The sequence below is a fragment of the Elephas maximus genome, chromosome 13 (assembly GCF_024166365.1).
Source record: "Elephas maximus indicus isolate mEleMax1 chromosome 13, mEleMax1 primary haplotype, whole genome shotgun sequence".
Lineage (NCBI taxonomy): Eukaryota > Metazoa > Chordata > Mammalia > Proboscidea > Elephantidae > Elephas > Elephas maximus.
The window spans coordinates 57,757,295-57,771,531 of NC_064831.1; the positions used below are offsets into that span (position 1 = coordinate 57,757,295).

General features: G+C 39.3%; 1 protein-coding gene across 5 annotated transcripts in view; it reads left to right on the forward strand.

Moving 5' to 3' along the window:
- MAP2K5 (mitogen-activated protein kinase kinase 5) overlaps positions 1–14,237 on the forward strand; it is a 287,381-nt gene that overhangs the window by 118,533 nt on the left and 154,611 nt on the right. The window lies entirely within an intron of this gene.

Below are 14,237 nucleotides of genomic sequence, written 5' to 3' on the forward strand. Positions count from 1 at the left end.
TACTTTGATAGGTCTTTTTTTTTTTTTTTTTTATTGTACTTTAAGTGAAAGTTTACAAATCAAGTCAGTCTCATACAAAACCTCATGTTGCTCTGCCCCTAATGAGACAGTACATTCCTTCTCTCCACCCTGTGTTTCCGTGTCCATTTAGCCAGCTTCTGTTCCCCTTGGCCTTCACATCTCCCCTCCAGACAGGAGCTGCCTAGGTAGTCTCATGTGTCTACTTGATTCAAGAAGCCCACTCCTCACCAGTATCATTTTCTGTAGTGTAGTCCAGTCCAATCTCTATCTGAAAGAGTTGGCTTCGAGAATGGTTCCTGTCCTGGGCTAACAGAAGGTCTGAGGATCGTGACCTCCAGGATCCCTCTGGTCTCAGTCAGACCATTAAGTCTGGTCTTTTTACGAGAATTGGGGGTCTGCATCCCACTGCTCTCCTACTCCTTCAGGGATTCTCTGTTGTGCTCCCTGTTGTGGCAGTCATCGGTTGTAGCTGGGCACCATCTAGATCTTCTGGTCTCAGGCTGATATAGTCTTTGATTTATGTGGCCCATTGTGACTCTTGGGCTTATACTTGTGTCTTTGGTGTTCTTCATTCTCCTTTGCTCCAGGTGGGTTGAGACCAATAGTTGCATCTTAGATGGCCGCTTCCTAGCATTTAACACCCCAGACACCACTCTCCAAAATGGGATGCAGAATGTTTTCTTAACAGTTTTTATTATGCCAGTTGATCCAGGTGTCCCCTGAAATTGCTAGGCCTTTCTTGATCTGAATCTTGGTACTCTGTCAGTGAAATGATGTCATCGCTGTTACTGTTTAGCTATTTTATCTAAGCAGTCTTCAGTTTCCAGTGTCTAGCCAATTAAAACTCAACTTTTTTTTATATACTCAGTTCCATTTTGGGTGCTGTCAATACAGTTCTAAAGCAATTAGTTCATGACTGGCAAGAATTTTTAGTGAATGAACAATGGTATCTTGATATGTAATAAAGCGTGTAATATGTTGTAAATTAGTTCTGGTAGATGTCAAGAATTAAAACTCTTACATTCACATGGGTAATATGACAATTTCTATTCAAGTAGAAAACCCATTGCCATCGAGTCAGTTTCGACTCACGGGGACCACATTTGTTGCAGAGTAGAACTGTGCTCTATAGTGTTTTCTTGGTATAGCGCCAGGACTTTCTTTCGCAGCACTGCTGAGTGGGTTCAAACTGCCGACTTTTAGGTTAGTGTTGTTGTTAGGTGCTGTTGAGTTGGTTCTGACTCATAGCGACCCTATAGGTCAGAGTAGAACTGCCCCATAGAGTTTCCAAGGAGCGCCTGGTGGATTTGAACTGCTCACCTTTTGGTTAGCAGCTGTACCACTTAACCACTACGTAGCTACTTGCAAACTGGTTGTGCTACCCAGGGACCTATTGAAGTAGGCTGAGTAGAAAAAATGGATTCATAGAGCCAATACATGTTTGGAAGTATATTTTATAACTTTTCATCTTTCTTTCTTTGAAGGCTTCAAGTTTGCAGCTACATTTAAAAAAACTTTTTTAATTGTCATAATTCAAGTATCATAAAATTCTCTCTTTAAAAGTATACAATTCATTGGCTTTCATTGTATCCCCAGGGTTGCGCAACCATCACCAGTATCTAATTCCAAAACAGTTTTATCAGTGCAAAAAGAAATCTCAAACCCATTACCAGCCACTCCTTGCTTTCTTCCCACCACCCCCCCTTAGTCCCCGGCAACCACCAAAGTACTTTCCATCTCTATGAATTTCCCTCTTCTGGATATTTCATATAAATGGAATCATACAGTATATGGCCTTTTGTGTCTGGCCTCTTTGACTTAGCATGATGTTCTCAAGGTTCATCTGTGTGGCAGCATATATCATCAGTTCTTCATCCCTTTTAATGAAGGTATAATATTTCATTTTATGGCCGTACCATATTCTGTTTAGTTATTCACCATTGCTGAGCATTAGGGATGTTTCCACTTCTTCACTACTATGAATGGTGCTGCTGTGTACATTAGTGTACACGTTTCTTGTGGACAAAAGTTTTCAGTTCTCTTAGGTATATGCCTAAGAGTGAAACTGCTGGATCATGTGGTAACTCTGTGTTTACCTTTTTTTTGAGGAACTGCCAAGCTCTTTGCACCATTTTACATTCACATCAGGAATGTATGAGGGTTCCAGTTTTCTCTACACCTTTGTTATTGTCTCTCTTTTTGACTGTAGCCATTCTAGTGGGTGTGAAATAGTATCATTGTGGTCTTGATTAACATTTCCCCAGTGATGAATGATGTTGAGCATATTTTCATGTGCTTATTGGCAATTTGTGTATTGTCTTTGGAGAAATGTCTGTCCAGTTCCATTGGCCACATTTTTTAATGGGTTGTTTGTCTTTTTATTGTTGAGTTTTAAGAGTTCTTTGTGTATTCTTCACATGTTCTTATCAAATATATGTTTTACAAATATTCTCAAATTCTGTGTGTTGTCTTGACAGTTACTTCTTGGTGTCCTTTGAAGCAATTTTTTTCTTTTTTATTTACTTCAAGTCCAATTTATCTATTTTTTCCCTTTGATTGCTTGTACTTTGATGTTATATCTAAGAAACCGTTGCCTAAACCAAGATCCCAAAGATATATACCTGTTTCCTTCTAAGAGTTTTACAATTTTAGCTCTTATGTTTAGGTCTTTGATCCATTTCATGTTAATATTTTTATATTATGTGTGGTAGGGGTCCAAATTTATTCTTACACCTATAGAAATTCAGTTGTCCTAGCACCGTTTGTTAAAAAGAGTATTTTTGCTCCACTCAGTTTCCTTGGACTCTTGTCAAAAATCTATACATTTTTGGTCAGAAATTAATTGATCAAAAAGGGATAGGTTTATTTGTAGATTCTCCATTCTGTTCCACTGATCTGCTTGCCTATCCTTAGGCCAGTACTACATACTACTTGATTACTTGTACTTGGTTATTCTTGATTATCGTAGCTTTGTAGTATGTTTTGAAATAGAGAATGTGAGTCCTCCAACTTTGTTCTTCTTTTTCAAGATTGTTTTGTCCATTCTAGGTTCCTTGCATTTCCATATGAATTGTAAGATCAGTTCGTCAGTTTCTGCAGAAAACCCACTGGGTTTTTGATAGGGATTGTATTGAATCTATAGATCACTTTGGGAAGTATTGCCATTGTAACAATTACTATGTCTTTCACTCCATGAACACAAGATGTCTTCCCATTTATTTAAACCAGTTTACATTGAGTTGATTGCAACTCATGGGAACCCCATATTTGTCAGAGTAGAACTGTACTCCATAGAGCTTTCAACCCCTGATTTTTTGAAAAGTAGATCTCCAGGGCTTTCTTCCAAGGAGCCTCTGGGAGGATTCCAGCCTCCAACATTTCGGTTAGCAGCCAATAACGTTAATCATTTGTACCACCCAGGGATTCTTCCATATATTTTGGTCTTCTTTAATTTCTCTCGGAAACCCTGGTGGCGTAGTGGTTAAGTGCTACAGCTACTAACCAAGGGGTCGGCAGTTCGAATCTGCCAGGCGCTCCTTGGAAACTATGGGGCAGTTTTACTCGGTCCTGTAGGGTCGCTATGAATCAGAACCGACTCTGTGGCACTAGGTTTGGTTTGGTTTGGTTAATTTATTTCAGTTTTGCTTTATCGTTTTAGTGTATAAGTTTTATACTACTTTGGTGAAATTTATTCCTCAGTATTGTATTCCTTTTGATGCTACCATAAATGGAATTGTTTACTTATTTCAGTTTTGAATTGTTCATTGCTAGTGTTTAGAAATATAATTGGTTCTTATATATTGATCCCAATGACCTTAATTGCAAATACTTTTCAACAACATAAACGGTGACTGTATACGTGGACCTTGCTGGATGGAATACACAGGAATCATATTGACTAGATATGTGGAAGGGACAATGGAGAAGCTCAATGTCATCAGTAAGAACAAGGCCAGGGGCTAACTGGGGAACAGACCATCAATTGATCATATGCAGGTAAGCTGAAGCTGAAGAAAATTAAAGCATGTCCATAAGAGCCAAAGAATGACCTTGAGTATACCCCACCTGAATTTAGAGAATAGATTTGATCCATTGAACACTAATAACCAGATAAGTTGTGGGGTGACATCAAGGACATCATACGTGAAGAAAGTAAAAAGTCATTAAGAAGACAGGAAAGAAAGAAAAGACCAAAATGAATATCAGAAGAGACTCTGGAACTTGTTCTTGAATGTAGAGTAGCTAAAGCAAATGGAAGAAATGAAGTGAAAGAGCTGAACAAAAGATTCCAAAGGGCAGCTCAAGAAGACAAAGTATTGTAATGAAATGTGCAAAGACCGAGAGTCAGTTAACCAAAAGGGAAGAACACTGTCTTAGGCTGGGTTCTCTAGAGAAGCAAAACCAGAAAAGCAGATAAATATATATAGAGAGAGATTTATGTCAAGGAAACAGCTCCTGTGATTGTAGAGATTGGAACGTTCCAAGTCCAAGGATCAGGATAGAGGCCCTTGCCAATTCATGGAGCCACAGAAGCTGGTGAGCCCAAGATCAGCAAGTCAGAGGGAGGGCTCCTGCTCACAGGCTTTGAAGGTCAAGAATCCCAAGGTTGGAAGGCAAGACGGTAAGGTTTTCCTGATTCACTTAGCTGCAGGGGCTCGCGAACCCAGGATCGGCAGGTCAGGGACCAGGACTCTTGCTCGCAGGCTGTGAAGATCGATGAATCCCAAGATGGACAGGTGAGCTGCTGGCTGAAGTCCCAAGAACCAGAAGTCAGACAGGAGGCAGCCGCTGGATCCAGAACAAGCCAACGGCCTTGGCAAGGCAAGCAGGAAGGAAGTAGGAGTTGGAAGGCGAAGAGATGAAGGCTGAGGGGACGGTGAGCTGCCACAGGCCCCTTCCCCACCGGTACCACTCAGTAGATTCCATCATGGGGGTGATCACATATCAGATTTCAACAGGGAAGTGATAACAGCATTATACAATTGCCAAAACATTGAGAATCATGGCCAAGCAAAGTTGAAACACAATCTTAACCTTATCACAAACACCGTGGACTGCCAAAAGAACAAACAAATCTGTCTAGGAAGAAATACAACCAAGGATGGCAAGACTATGTCTCACATACTTTGGACATGTTATCAGGAGGGCTCAGTTCCTGGAGAAGGACATCATGCTTAGTAAAGTAGAGGGTCAGCGAAAGAGAAAGACCCTCAACAAGATGGATTGACACAGTGGCTGCAGCAGTGAGCTCAAGCATAGCAACAATTGTGAGGATGGTGCAGAACTGGGCAGTGTTTCATTCTGTTGTACACAGGGTTGCTATGAGTTGGAACCCACTCGACGGCACCTAACAACAACAACATACACATAGTTATCTACATACATGCATGTATCTACCAGCACATATTTTTTTTGGTTGTTGTTGCTTTTGTTTCAAAATTATATATGTTGTAAACCCAAAACAAAAAACAGAAAGCCAAAACTGTTGCTGTCGAGTCGACTCTGACTCATAGCAACCCTATAGGGCAGAGTAGAACTGCCCCATAGGGTTTCCAAGGAGCGACTGGTAGACTCGAACTGCAGACCTTTTGGTTAGCAGCTGTGCTCTCAACCATGGTGCCATGAATGCTCCATATATGCCATAGCAGTGACCAAGAGGTCCTTGTGTACATTTTAGTGATGTCATTTACCTTTGTCAGGCTGTGTACACTTCACCCTCACTCAGTGTTGCCTTTCCCATCACCAAAAGTAACAAGTGCCTACTGTCTAGAGAGTGAATCTGCCTCACCCCTTCCATCCCTGGTAACCACTAATGAACATTAATTTCTGTATATTTTGTCTGTTCTTGTCATTTCATAAAAGTGAGAACATACAATATTAGTTTTTTGTGGGTTTTTTTTTTTGTGTGTGTATGTGATTGTCTTATTTTGTTCAACATAATGTCCTTCAGGTTCATCCATGTTCCAAGATGTTTTGGGAACCCATTTTCCTTTATCGCTGAGTAGTATTCCATTGTTTGTATGTACCACATTTTACTTACCCATTCATCTGTTGATGGACACTTATTTTGTTTCCATGGTTTTGCTATTGTGAATAGTGCTGCAATGAGCATAGATGTACATGTCTGTTCGTGTCACTTTATTAGATTCCTAGGGTATATACTTAGGAGTAGAACTGCTGGGTCATATTTTTTTTGTAGTTTTTTAAGATGGATGGTTAGGATGTTGATTTAAGATCTTTCTTTTTATTTAATGTAGGTGTTTACAACTATAAACTTCCCTTTTAGTATTGCTTTAGTGCATGCTAGAAGTTTTGGTGTGTTTGGTTTTTGTCTTCATTCATCTCTAAGTATTTTCTGATTTCTTTTGTGATTTCTACTTTGATCTATCACTTATTTATAAGTGTGTTGTTTAATTTCCACATATTCGTGAATTTTCCAAATTCCCTTCTGTTCTTGATATCTAAAATCATTGTATTGGGCCAGAGAACATATTTTGTATGATTTCAGTCCTTTTAAATTTGGAACTCTGTTTTGGGGCGTATATATGTTTATAATTACTATAATTTCTTAATGGATTGACCTTTTGATCATTGTACAGTGTTCTTCTTTGTAGTAGTAAGTTTTGTCTAAAGGTCTATTTTGTCTAATATTAGTATAGCCACTCGAGCTCTCTTTTGATTTCTGTTTGCATGGTATATCTTTTTCCATCATTTCATATTCAAACTATTTGGGTCTTTAAATCCAAAGTGTATCTCTTATAGACATGTGTACTTACTCATTCTGTCAGTCTGTGCCATTTAATTGGAGTGTTTAATCCATTTACATTTACTCTAAATATTGATAAGATAGGATTTATATCTACTATTTTCCTATTTGTTTTCTATAGGTCTTATGTCTTTTTGTTCTCCATTACTGCCTTCTTTTCTGTTAAATACATATTTTCTAGTGTACCATTTTTATTCTCTTGTCATTTCTTTTACTATATCTTCTTTTTCGCCCCTTCCAATGGCTGTCAAGTTAATAGTGTTCACAGTGATTTGGGGGTGATGATTTCATTTCTGCCCTGGAGCTGGAGGGGGTAATGCGAATAGGGAAAGCTAAATAGGAAAGTTTCTTAGTGGTTTCCCTGGGAATTACAATTAGCATTTTAATTTATAACAATCTTGTTCATAGTCCCTGGGTGGCTCAGACCATTAAGCACCTGACTACTAGCTGAAAGGTTGACAGTTCAAACCCACCCAGAAGCACCTCAGAAAACAGGCCTGGCCATCTGCTTTCAAGAGGTTACAGAAAACCCTATAGAGCAGTTCTACTCTGTACACGTGGGGTTGCCATGAGTTGGAATCAACTCAGTTGCAACCAGCAACAACAGTTTGGATTAATGCCAACTTAATTTCAGCAGTATACAAAAGCTTTGCTCTTATACAGCTCTGTTCCTTCTTCCTTCCATTGTTATTGTTACACAAATTACATCCTTATACATTTTTTATTCGTCAACACAGATTTATAATTATTGTATTATGCAGTTGTCGTATAAATCAGATAGGAGGAAAAAAGTGAAAAACAAAAAATAAAGCTTATTCACCTGTGCAGTTACTTTCACCACTGTTATTTATTTCTTTATGTGGATTTGAGCTACTGTCTAATAACTTCAGTCTGAAGGGCTGTTTTTAGTATTTCTTATGGGACAGGTTTGGTAGTGAAGAATTCTCTCAGGTTTTGTTTATCTGGTGATGTCTTAATTTCATCTCCATTGTTGTAGGATAGTTTTGCTGGATATATAATTTTTGGTTATGATCTTTTTCTTTCAGCTATTTGAATATGTCATCCCACTGCCTCTGATCTCCATAGTTTCTGGTAAATAATCAGCTGTTAAACTTGTTGAGGATTCCTCGTGCTTGATGTATAATTTCTTTCTTGCTCTTTTCAAAATTTTTAGCCTTTGGTTTTGTATGTTTTGATAATAATTTGTTTAGGTGTGTATAGCAACGGGTTTTTATCTTTTCAAGTTTATCCCACTTTGCGTTTTTGAGCTTCTTGGATGTGTATATAAATGTTTTTCATCAAATTTGGGAAGTTCATAGCCACTGTTTCTTCAGATATTCTTATTACCCTTTTCCTTCTCTCTTTTCCACAGGTCTCTGGAGATGTATCATTTTTCTTATTTTTTCTTTCTGTTTCTGAGACTGGATAATCTCAACTGACCTATCATCAAATTTGCTTATTCTTCTGCCTTCTCAATTGTACTGTTGAGCTCCTCCCATGAATTTTTCATTACAGTTATTATACTTTTCAATTCCAGAATTTCTATTTGGTTGTTTTTTTTTTTTTTTTTTAAAAAAAAAAAAAGGAATTTCTGTCTCTTTGTTGATACTCTCTATTTGGTGAGACATCGTTCCCATACTTCTTTAGAAAAAAATTTTTTTTTTTAACTGTACTTTAGATGAAGGTTTAAAGAACAAACTGGCTTCTCATTGAACAATTAGTACCGATACTGTTTTGTAACATTGGCTACCAACCCCACAACATGTCAACATTCTCCCTTCTTGACCTTGAGTTCCCTGTTACCAGCTTTCGTGGGTCCTTTTACCTTCTAGTCCTTGCCCCTGGGCTGGTGTCCCCCTTTAGTCTCATTTTGTTTTATGGGCCTGTCTAATCTTTGGCTGAAGGGTGAACCTCAGGAATGACTTTATTATTTAGCTAAAAGGGTGTCCAGGAGCCATACTCTTGGGGTTTCTCCAGTTTCTGTCATGCCAGTAAGTCTTGTCTTTTTTTGTGAGTTAGAATTTTGTTGGACATTTTCTCCAGCTCTGTCCAGGACCCTCTATTGTGATTCCTGTCAGTGCAGTTGGTGGTGGTAGCTGGGTTTCATCTAATTGTACTGGACTCAGTACAGTGGAGGCTGTGATAGTTCTGGTCCGTTATTCCTTTGGACTAATCTTTCCCTTGTGTCTTAGGTTTTCTTCATTCTCCCTTGCTCCAGAAGGGGTAAGACCAGTGGAGTATCTTAGATGGCTGCTCGCAAGCTTTTAAGAGCCCAAACGCTACTCACCAAAATAGAATGTAGAATATTTTCTTTATAAACTATGTTATACCAGTTAAGCTAGATGTTCCCTGAGACCATGGTGCCCACAGCCCTCAGCCCAGTAACTTGGTCCTCAGGGAGTTTGGATGTGTCTATGGAGCTTCCATGACCTTGCCTTGGACAAGTTGTCCTGGCTTCCGCAGTATTGTGTACCGTCTTACCCTTCATCAGAGTTATCTATTGTCTGTTTGGAAACCCTGGTGGCGTAGTGGTTAAGTGCTATGGCTCCTAACCAAAAGGTCGGCAGTTTGAACCCGCCAGGCACTCCTTGGAAACTCTGTGGGGCAGAGTTATACAACTACCAAAACACTGATAATCATGGCCTAGCCAAGGTGACACACAATCTTAACCATCACACAGGGTGTGGTTTTCAATGCTGCCCTGGAGCTAGAAGGGGATAATGCAAATAGGGAAACTTGAAAAGGTCACAAAATTTTCTCTTCTTTTCAAATTCAGCAGTTTTTCTTGTATTAATGCTTTCTGGGTCACTGCAAGCCTTTGGTTAATTTCTAGAGTTATAAAAATAATTTTTTTTTTTTTTGATAATTTTTGCCCCTTTTCTCATTGCTTTTGTAGAGGAGGGAATTTTTGCAGATGTTGCTTTTCAGTTACATTCTTAGTACTTTAAGTTTTTAACTGAAAGCCTTCACTTTGTTGCCTACATTTAATTCCGTTTTGAGACCCCTCACCCTCTCACCTTGAGCTGGGTCTCCAGCCCTTTCTCCTACGGCTGCGTGGAAGGTTCCCTTTACTGCGTGCTGACTGGCTCCTGAATGTTAAAGTTTCCCACTTTTTAAGTTTTATTCTCATATTCTTATCTCCTCTGTTATTTCCCAAAACAGGTATTCTAAAATTTCATTTCCCACCCCATGTCTCGCATACCTTTTTCTCCTCAGAGATAATACAAACTAAGGCAGTCCCTGGTTACAAACCAGAGCCGTTCCTCACTGTGCCTTTAAGTCAGAGTAGTAAGTCAGCAACAGGTGCATTGAATTCTTATTAGCCTTACTTTAATGCAAGAGAAGTCTCCAAGCCCTTTCAGTGACTTAAAAGCTACACATGCAGCAAGTGAAGGTGACTGTGATGAAGAATTCTTGCAAGTAGGGTTTGGTTCAAGCCTTTCAAAGTGAGGGAAAATTTATCTAACGTTAAAGGGAAAGTATGAGTTGTCCTCAAGTCGGACGTTCATAACCCAGGGACTGCCTGTATTAAGTATGAACTCTCACAATTCCTTGCTCTTCCACCTATAACTGCACCTTCCTGATCCACGTCTCAGATGAAGAATTGCTTAAGGCCAGTCCCTCCACATGTGTGTCCATATGGGCATTTCTCCAATATTTACCCCGACTCTTTTACCCTTCACTCTCTGGGTGATACAACAGCTACAAAACAAAGACATGAAAAGCTGTGCACTACTCTCTATCATTCTTCCTTGCCCCTTCCAGTTACAGCCAGACTTCTTGATGGCTTTCTCCCTAGCCTTAGTGCTGTTCCTTTAGTCTAGATTCTCATTGTCTATTTTATTTTGATCTCTGATTAATCACTTTCCTATTTGTTAGACACATTTTTTCAGACACTGTTCCGAACCTGTTTAATGAACTGTTTAGTGAACGAGACTTAACCGCTGTCCTGATGGGACTCAAGTTCTAGAAGGAAGACCAACAAGAAGGCTGTATAAGTAAAGAGTAGTGATGAGAGGGCCTGGGGCAGGAGAGGACATTAGACAAGTAGGCAGAAGCTAGATTGTGCAGGCTTTGTAGGTCATAGGAGTTTGGGTTTCATTCTGAATTTACTAGAAAACCATTGGAAGATTTTAAGAGAAGAATGATATAATATGCCTACTCATTAAGTTAAAACTAAATCCACTCAGAAACCCTCAAATACAGAATTTTAGAATACAGGAAGTCCCCAGGTTACGAACATCTGACTTATGGACAACTCAGGAAAAAAAAAAACCCCATTGCTGTCAAGTCGGTTAGGATAACTCAGACTTGCCCTTTAATGTGACATAAATTTGCCCTCACTTTGAAATGATTGCAGCAGCCCCTACTCCCAACAAATTCTCTATCAGTGACCTTCATTTGCTGCACGTGCAGCTTTTAAATCATTGAAAAGGCTTCAGGCCTTTTCTTGCACTAAAGTAAGGCTAAGAACTGTATGCACCTGTTACTAACTTAAAAATTTGATTTAAAGGCAGTTAGAAACGGATCTCATTCATAACTCAGGGACTGCCTGTATGTGCATGAATTTGGATTACAATCACAGGAATAAAATGTTTCCCCAAAAACCATGTTGCAAAGAGCACTTTATTTTTTCAGTGGAGCCCTGGTGGCACAGTGGTTAAAGCTCTCAGTTGCTAACTGAAAGTTCAGTGGTTCGAATCCCCCGGCCACTCCTTGGAAACCCTGTGGAGCAATTCTACTCTGTCCTTCCAATAGGGTGGCTATGAGTCAGAATCAATTCGATGGCAGTGGGTTTGGTTTGGTTATTTTTTCAACTAGCAGAGTCTAAGCAAGCATCTTCTTAAAATTCGGCTTGTAGCTCCAGATTTTAATTTTGTTAGTAATGAAAATAATCATGGTCATTTTAAGGAAAATATTGGCGCTAATAAGACAGTAATGCTGCCTCTCATTCATTTGATACATACTTGTATTTCTCCTACATGTAAGGAGCTATTTTATATTTTAGGCCTTGTATTAAAATAAGAAGGAGCCCTGGTGGTGCAGTGGTTAAGTGCTCGGCTGCTAATTGAAAGGTTGGCAGCTCGAACCCACCAGCTGCTCCATGGGCAAAAGATGTGGCAGTCTGCTTCCATAAAGATTTTCAGCTTTGGGAACCCTATGGGGCAGTTCTCCTCTCTCCTTTAGGGTCGCTATGAGTCAGAATTGACTTGACAGCAATCGGTTTGGCTTTTTGTTTTACTGAGATAAGCATTGAGTCATCAGCAGTTGAATTCTCGTCTTCTGTGCGGGAGACCTGGATTCAGTTCCCAGCCAATATTCCTCATGTGCAGCTGCCTCCTGTCAGTGGAGGCTTACATGTTACTATGATACTGAACAGATTTTAGTGGAGCTTCCAGACTAAGATGGACTAGGAAGAAAGGCCTGGCAGTCTGCTTCCAAAAATCAGCCAGTGAAAACCCTATAGATCACAACGGTTGGATCCAAAACCAATCATGGGGATGGTGCAGGACTGGGCAGCATTTTATTCTGTTTTGCATGGGGTCACCATGAGTCAGGCCGACGGTACAGCAGCCAACAACAACAATTAGGACAAGTATAGACTTTACCCCGTGGGCTTTATTGGCCTAATTATATGAAGATGATCATCCTAATTCATTAGTAGAAACATGTAGTTTGTTTGACAGTGGAGATCAGTTTTTTGCTAATCTTTTAGCACTCTCCCTCCTGGTTCCCAAGGTACAGCAGCATGCAATGGAATAACTGGCCAGGGACAGCCTGTAGTCAAGAACACAGGAAGTAACAGGTCACAGAAGAAACTAGTGACCTTGGAATCATGAGCAGAAAGTTCAAACCAACTGAGCCACAGATGAATGTGTTTGCCAATGTCCTGAACACTAACGTCACAGCTGTGATTAAACTATCTCAGTATGTGTCGTTAGTAATGTATTGCACTGAGACTTTTTAAACTGTAAAAAGTTCACATGTGCTTCTCAAGTAATGTGATATTATGGGAAAATCTTTAGATCTTTGCAGTTGGGGGATTTCAAAGGCTCAGGTCTTATCTAAGCACTGCTATCGCCTTTCCATGGCCATGACTAGGATACTCACCTCTGGGACTCGTTTCCCCCATCTGTCAAATAAGGTCATAAGATTGATCATTAATGTTCCTTCCAGCACTACTATATGATGATTTCATGAATCCAAGAATTGCCTTTTTTTGCACAGACCTGTAGAATAGAAGTGATACTAAAACTGTCTGAGTAAAAATTAAACCAAAAACTTCCCTCTGCCGTTTTTAGGCTGGTACGAACTGTTGAATCATACAGAGATATCATCAGGCTCAGTAGGCACTCTTGATTCTAATTGGATCTGCGGCTTCATTCTTTCACCTCTGACAGTTGTCACTAATGAGTATGTCAAGGCTAGAATGAATCTGTGATTACACAGAGCCAACTATCTAAAGATTTACCCATATAAGGAGTGTGGAATAGAATAGAGATTAAAGGGATATTTGCAAAAACTAGTTGACTGCCTCAAAATAATATTTATTTTTGGCTTGTTCTACTGAAAGTGTTGATGATGTAATCTTTGACTTACTGGTCTAGCTTATTGAAACTACTGTCCATTTAGCTAATTAAGCCCAGATTTATATCCTACGTAAAAATATAGATGGGACTTCTTTCTGGTATGGGTTTCTACCTCTCAGTCTTGAGCCACTCAAGCCGTTAACTTCATAAGGCATTTGTCAGCCACCCAAATACCAAGGCGTAAACCTAACCTTCTTGAGGCTGTTTGTCCTTGGAACTGTCAATTCATCTGAAAGATCAATGAGAACATAAAATGCTTTTCTGATGTATTTTCACTTTTATTGTGTCTATGCTAAAAGTGCTATTTTAGTAAGTAAGTATGGTTTCAGGTCTTGCGGAAGTGTCCTTTTTTTTTTTTTTCCTTCATTATTCTCAGTATAGCACCTAGAACCAAAGCTTAGGTTTTAATCAATCGTGATTTCCCAGTTTCTCGTCAGAATCTGGAAACTGCAAGCAAGACTTACCTAAAAGAGTGATCATTTGCCTCTCTTTTTTCTTTAAACAGGATAAATACACAGCCAGTAGCTCACTCATGTGCACTATATGTGCTATTTAGAGAGAGAGCCCTGGTGGCACAGTGGTTAAGAGCTCAGCTACTAACCAAAAGGTCAGCAGTTCAAGTCCACCAGCTGCTCTTTGAAAACCCTATGAGGCAGTTCTACTCTGTCTTATAGGGTCACTGTGAGTCGGAATTGATTTGACAGTAATGAATATACATATATGTATATAAAATATGCAATATTTTCACAAGGAAAAAATTCTTTAATTTCTTTTTATCTGATGTTTAGCTTCAGGAAAAATTGATGTACAAAAATATTTGTATTTGCAAAATAATCTTAATTGTATTTTAGAAGAATAAT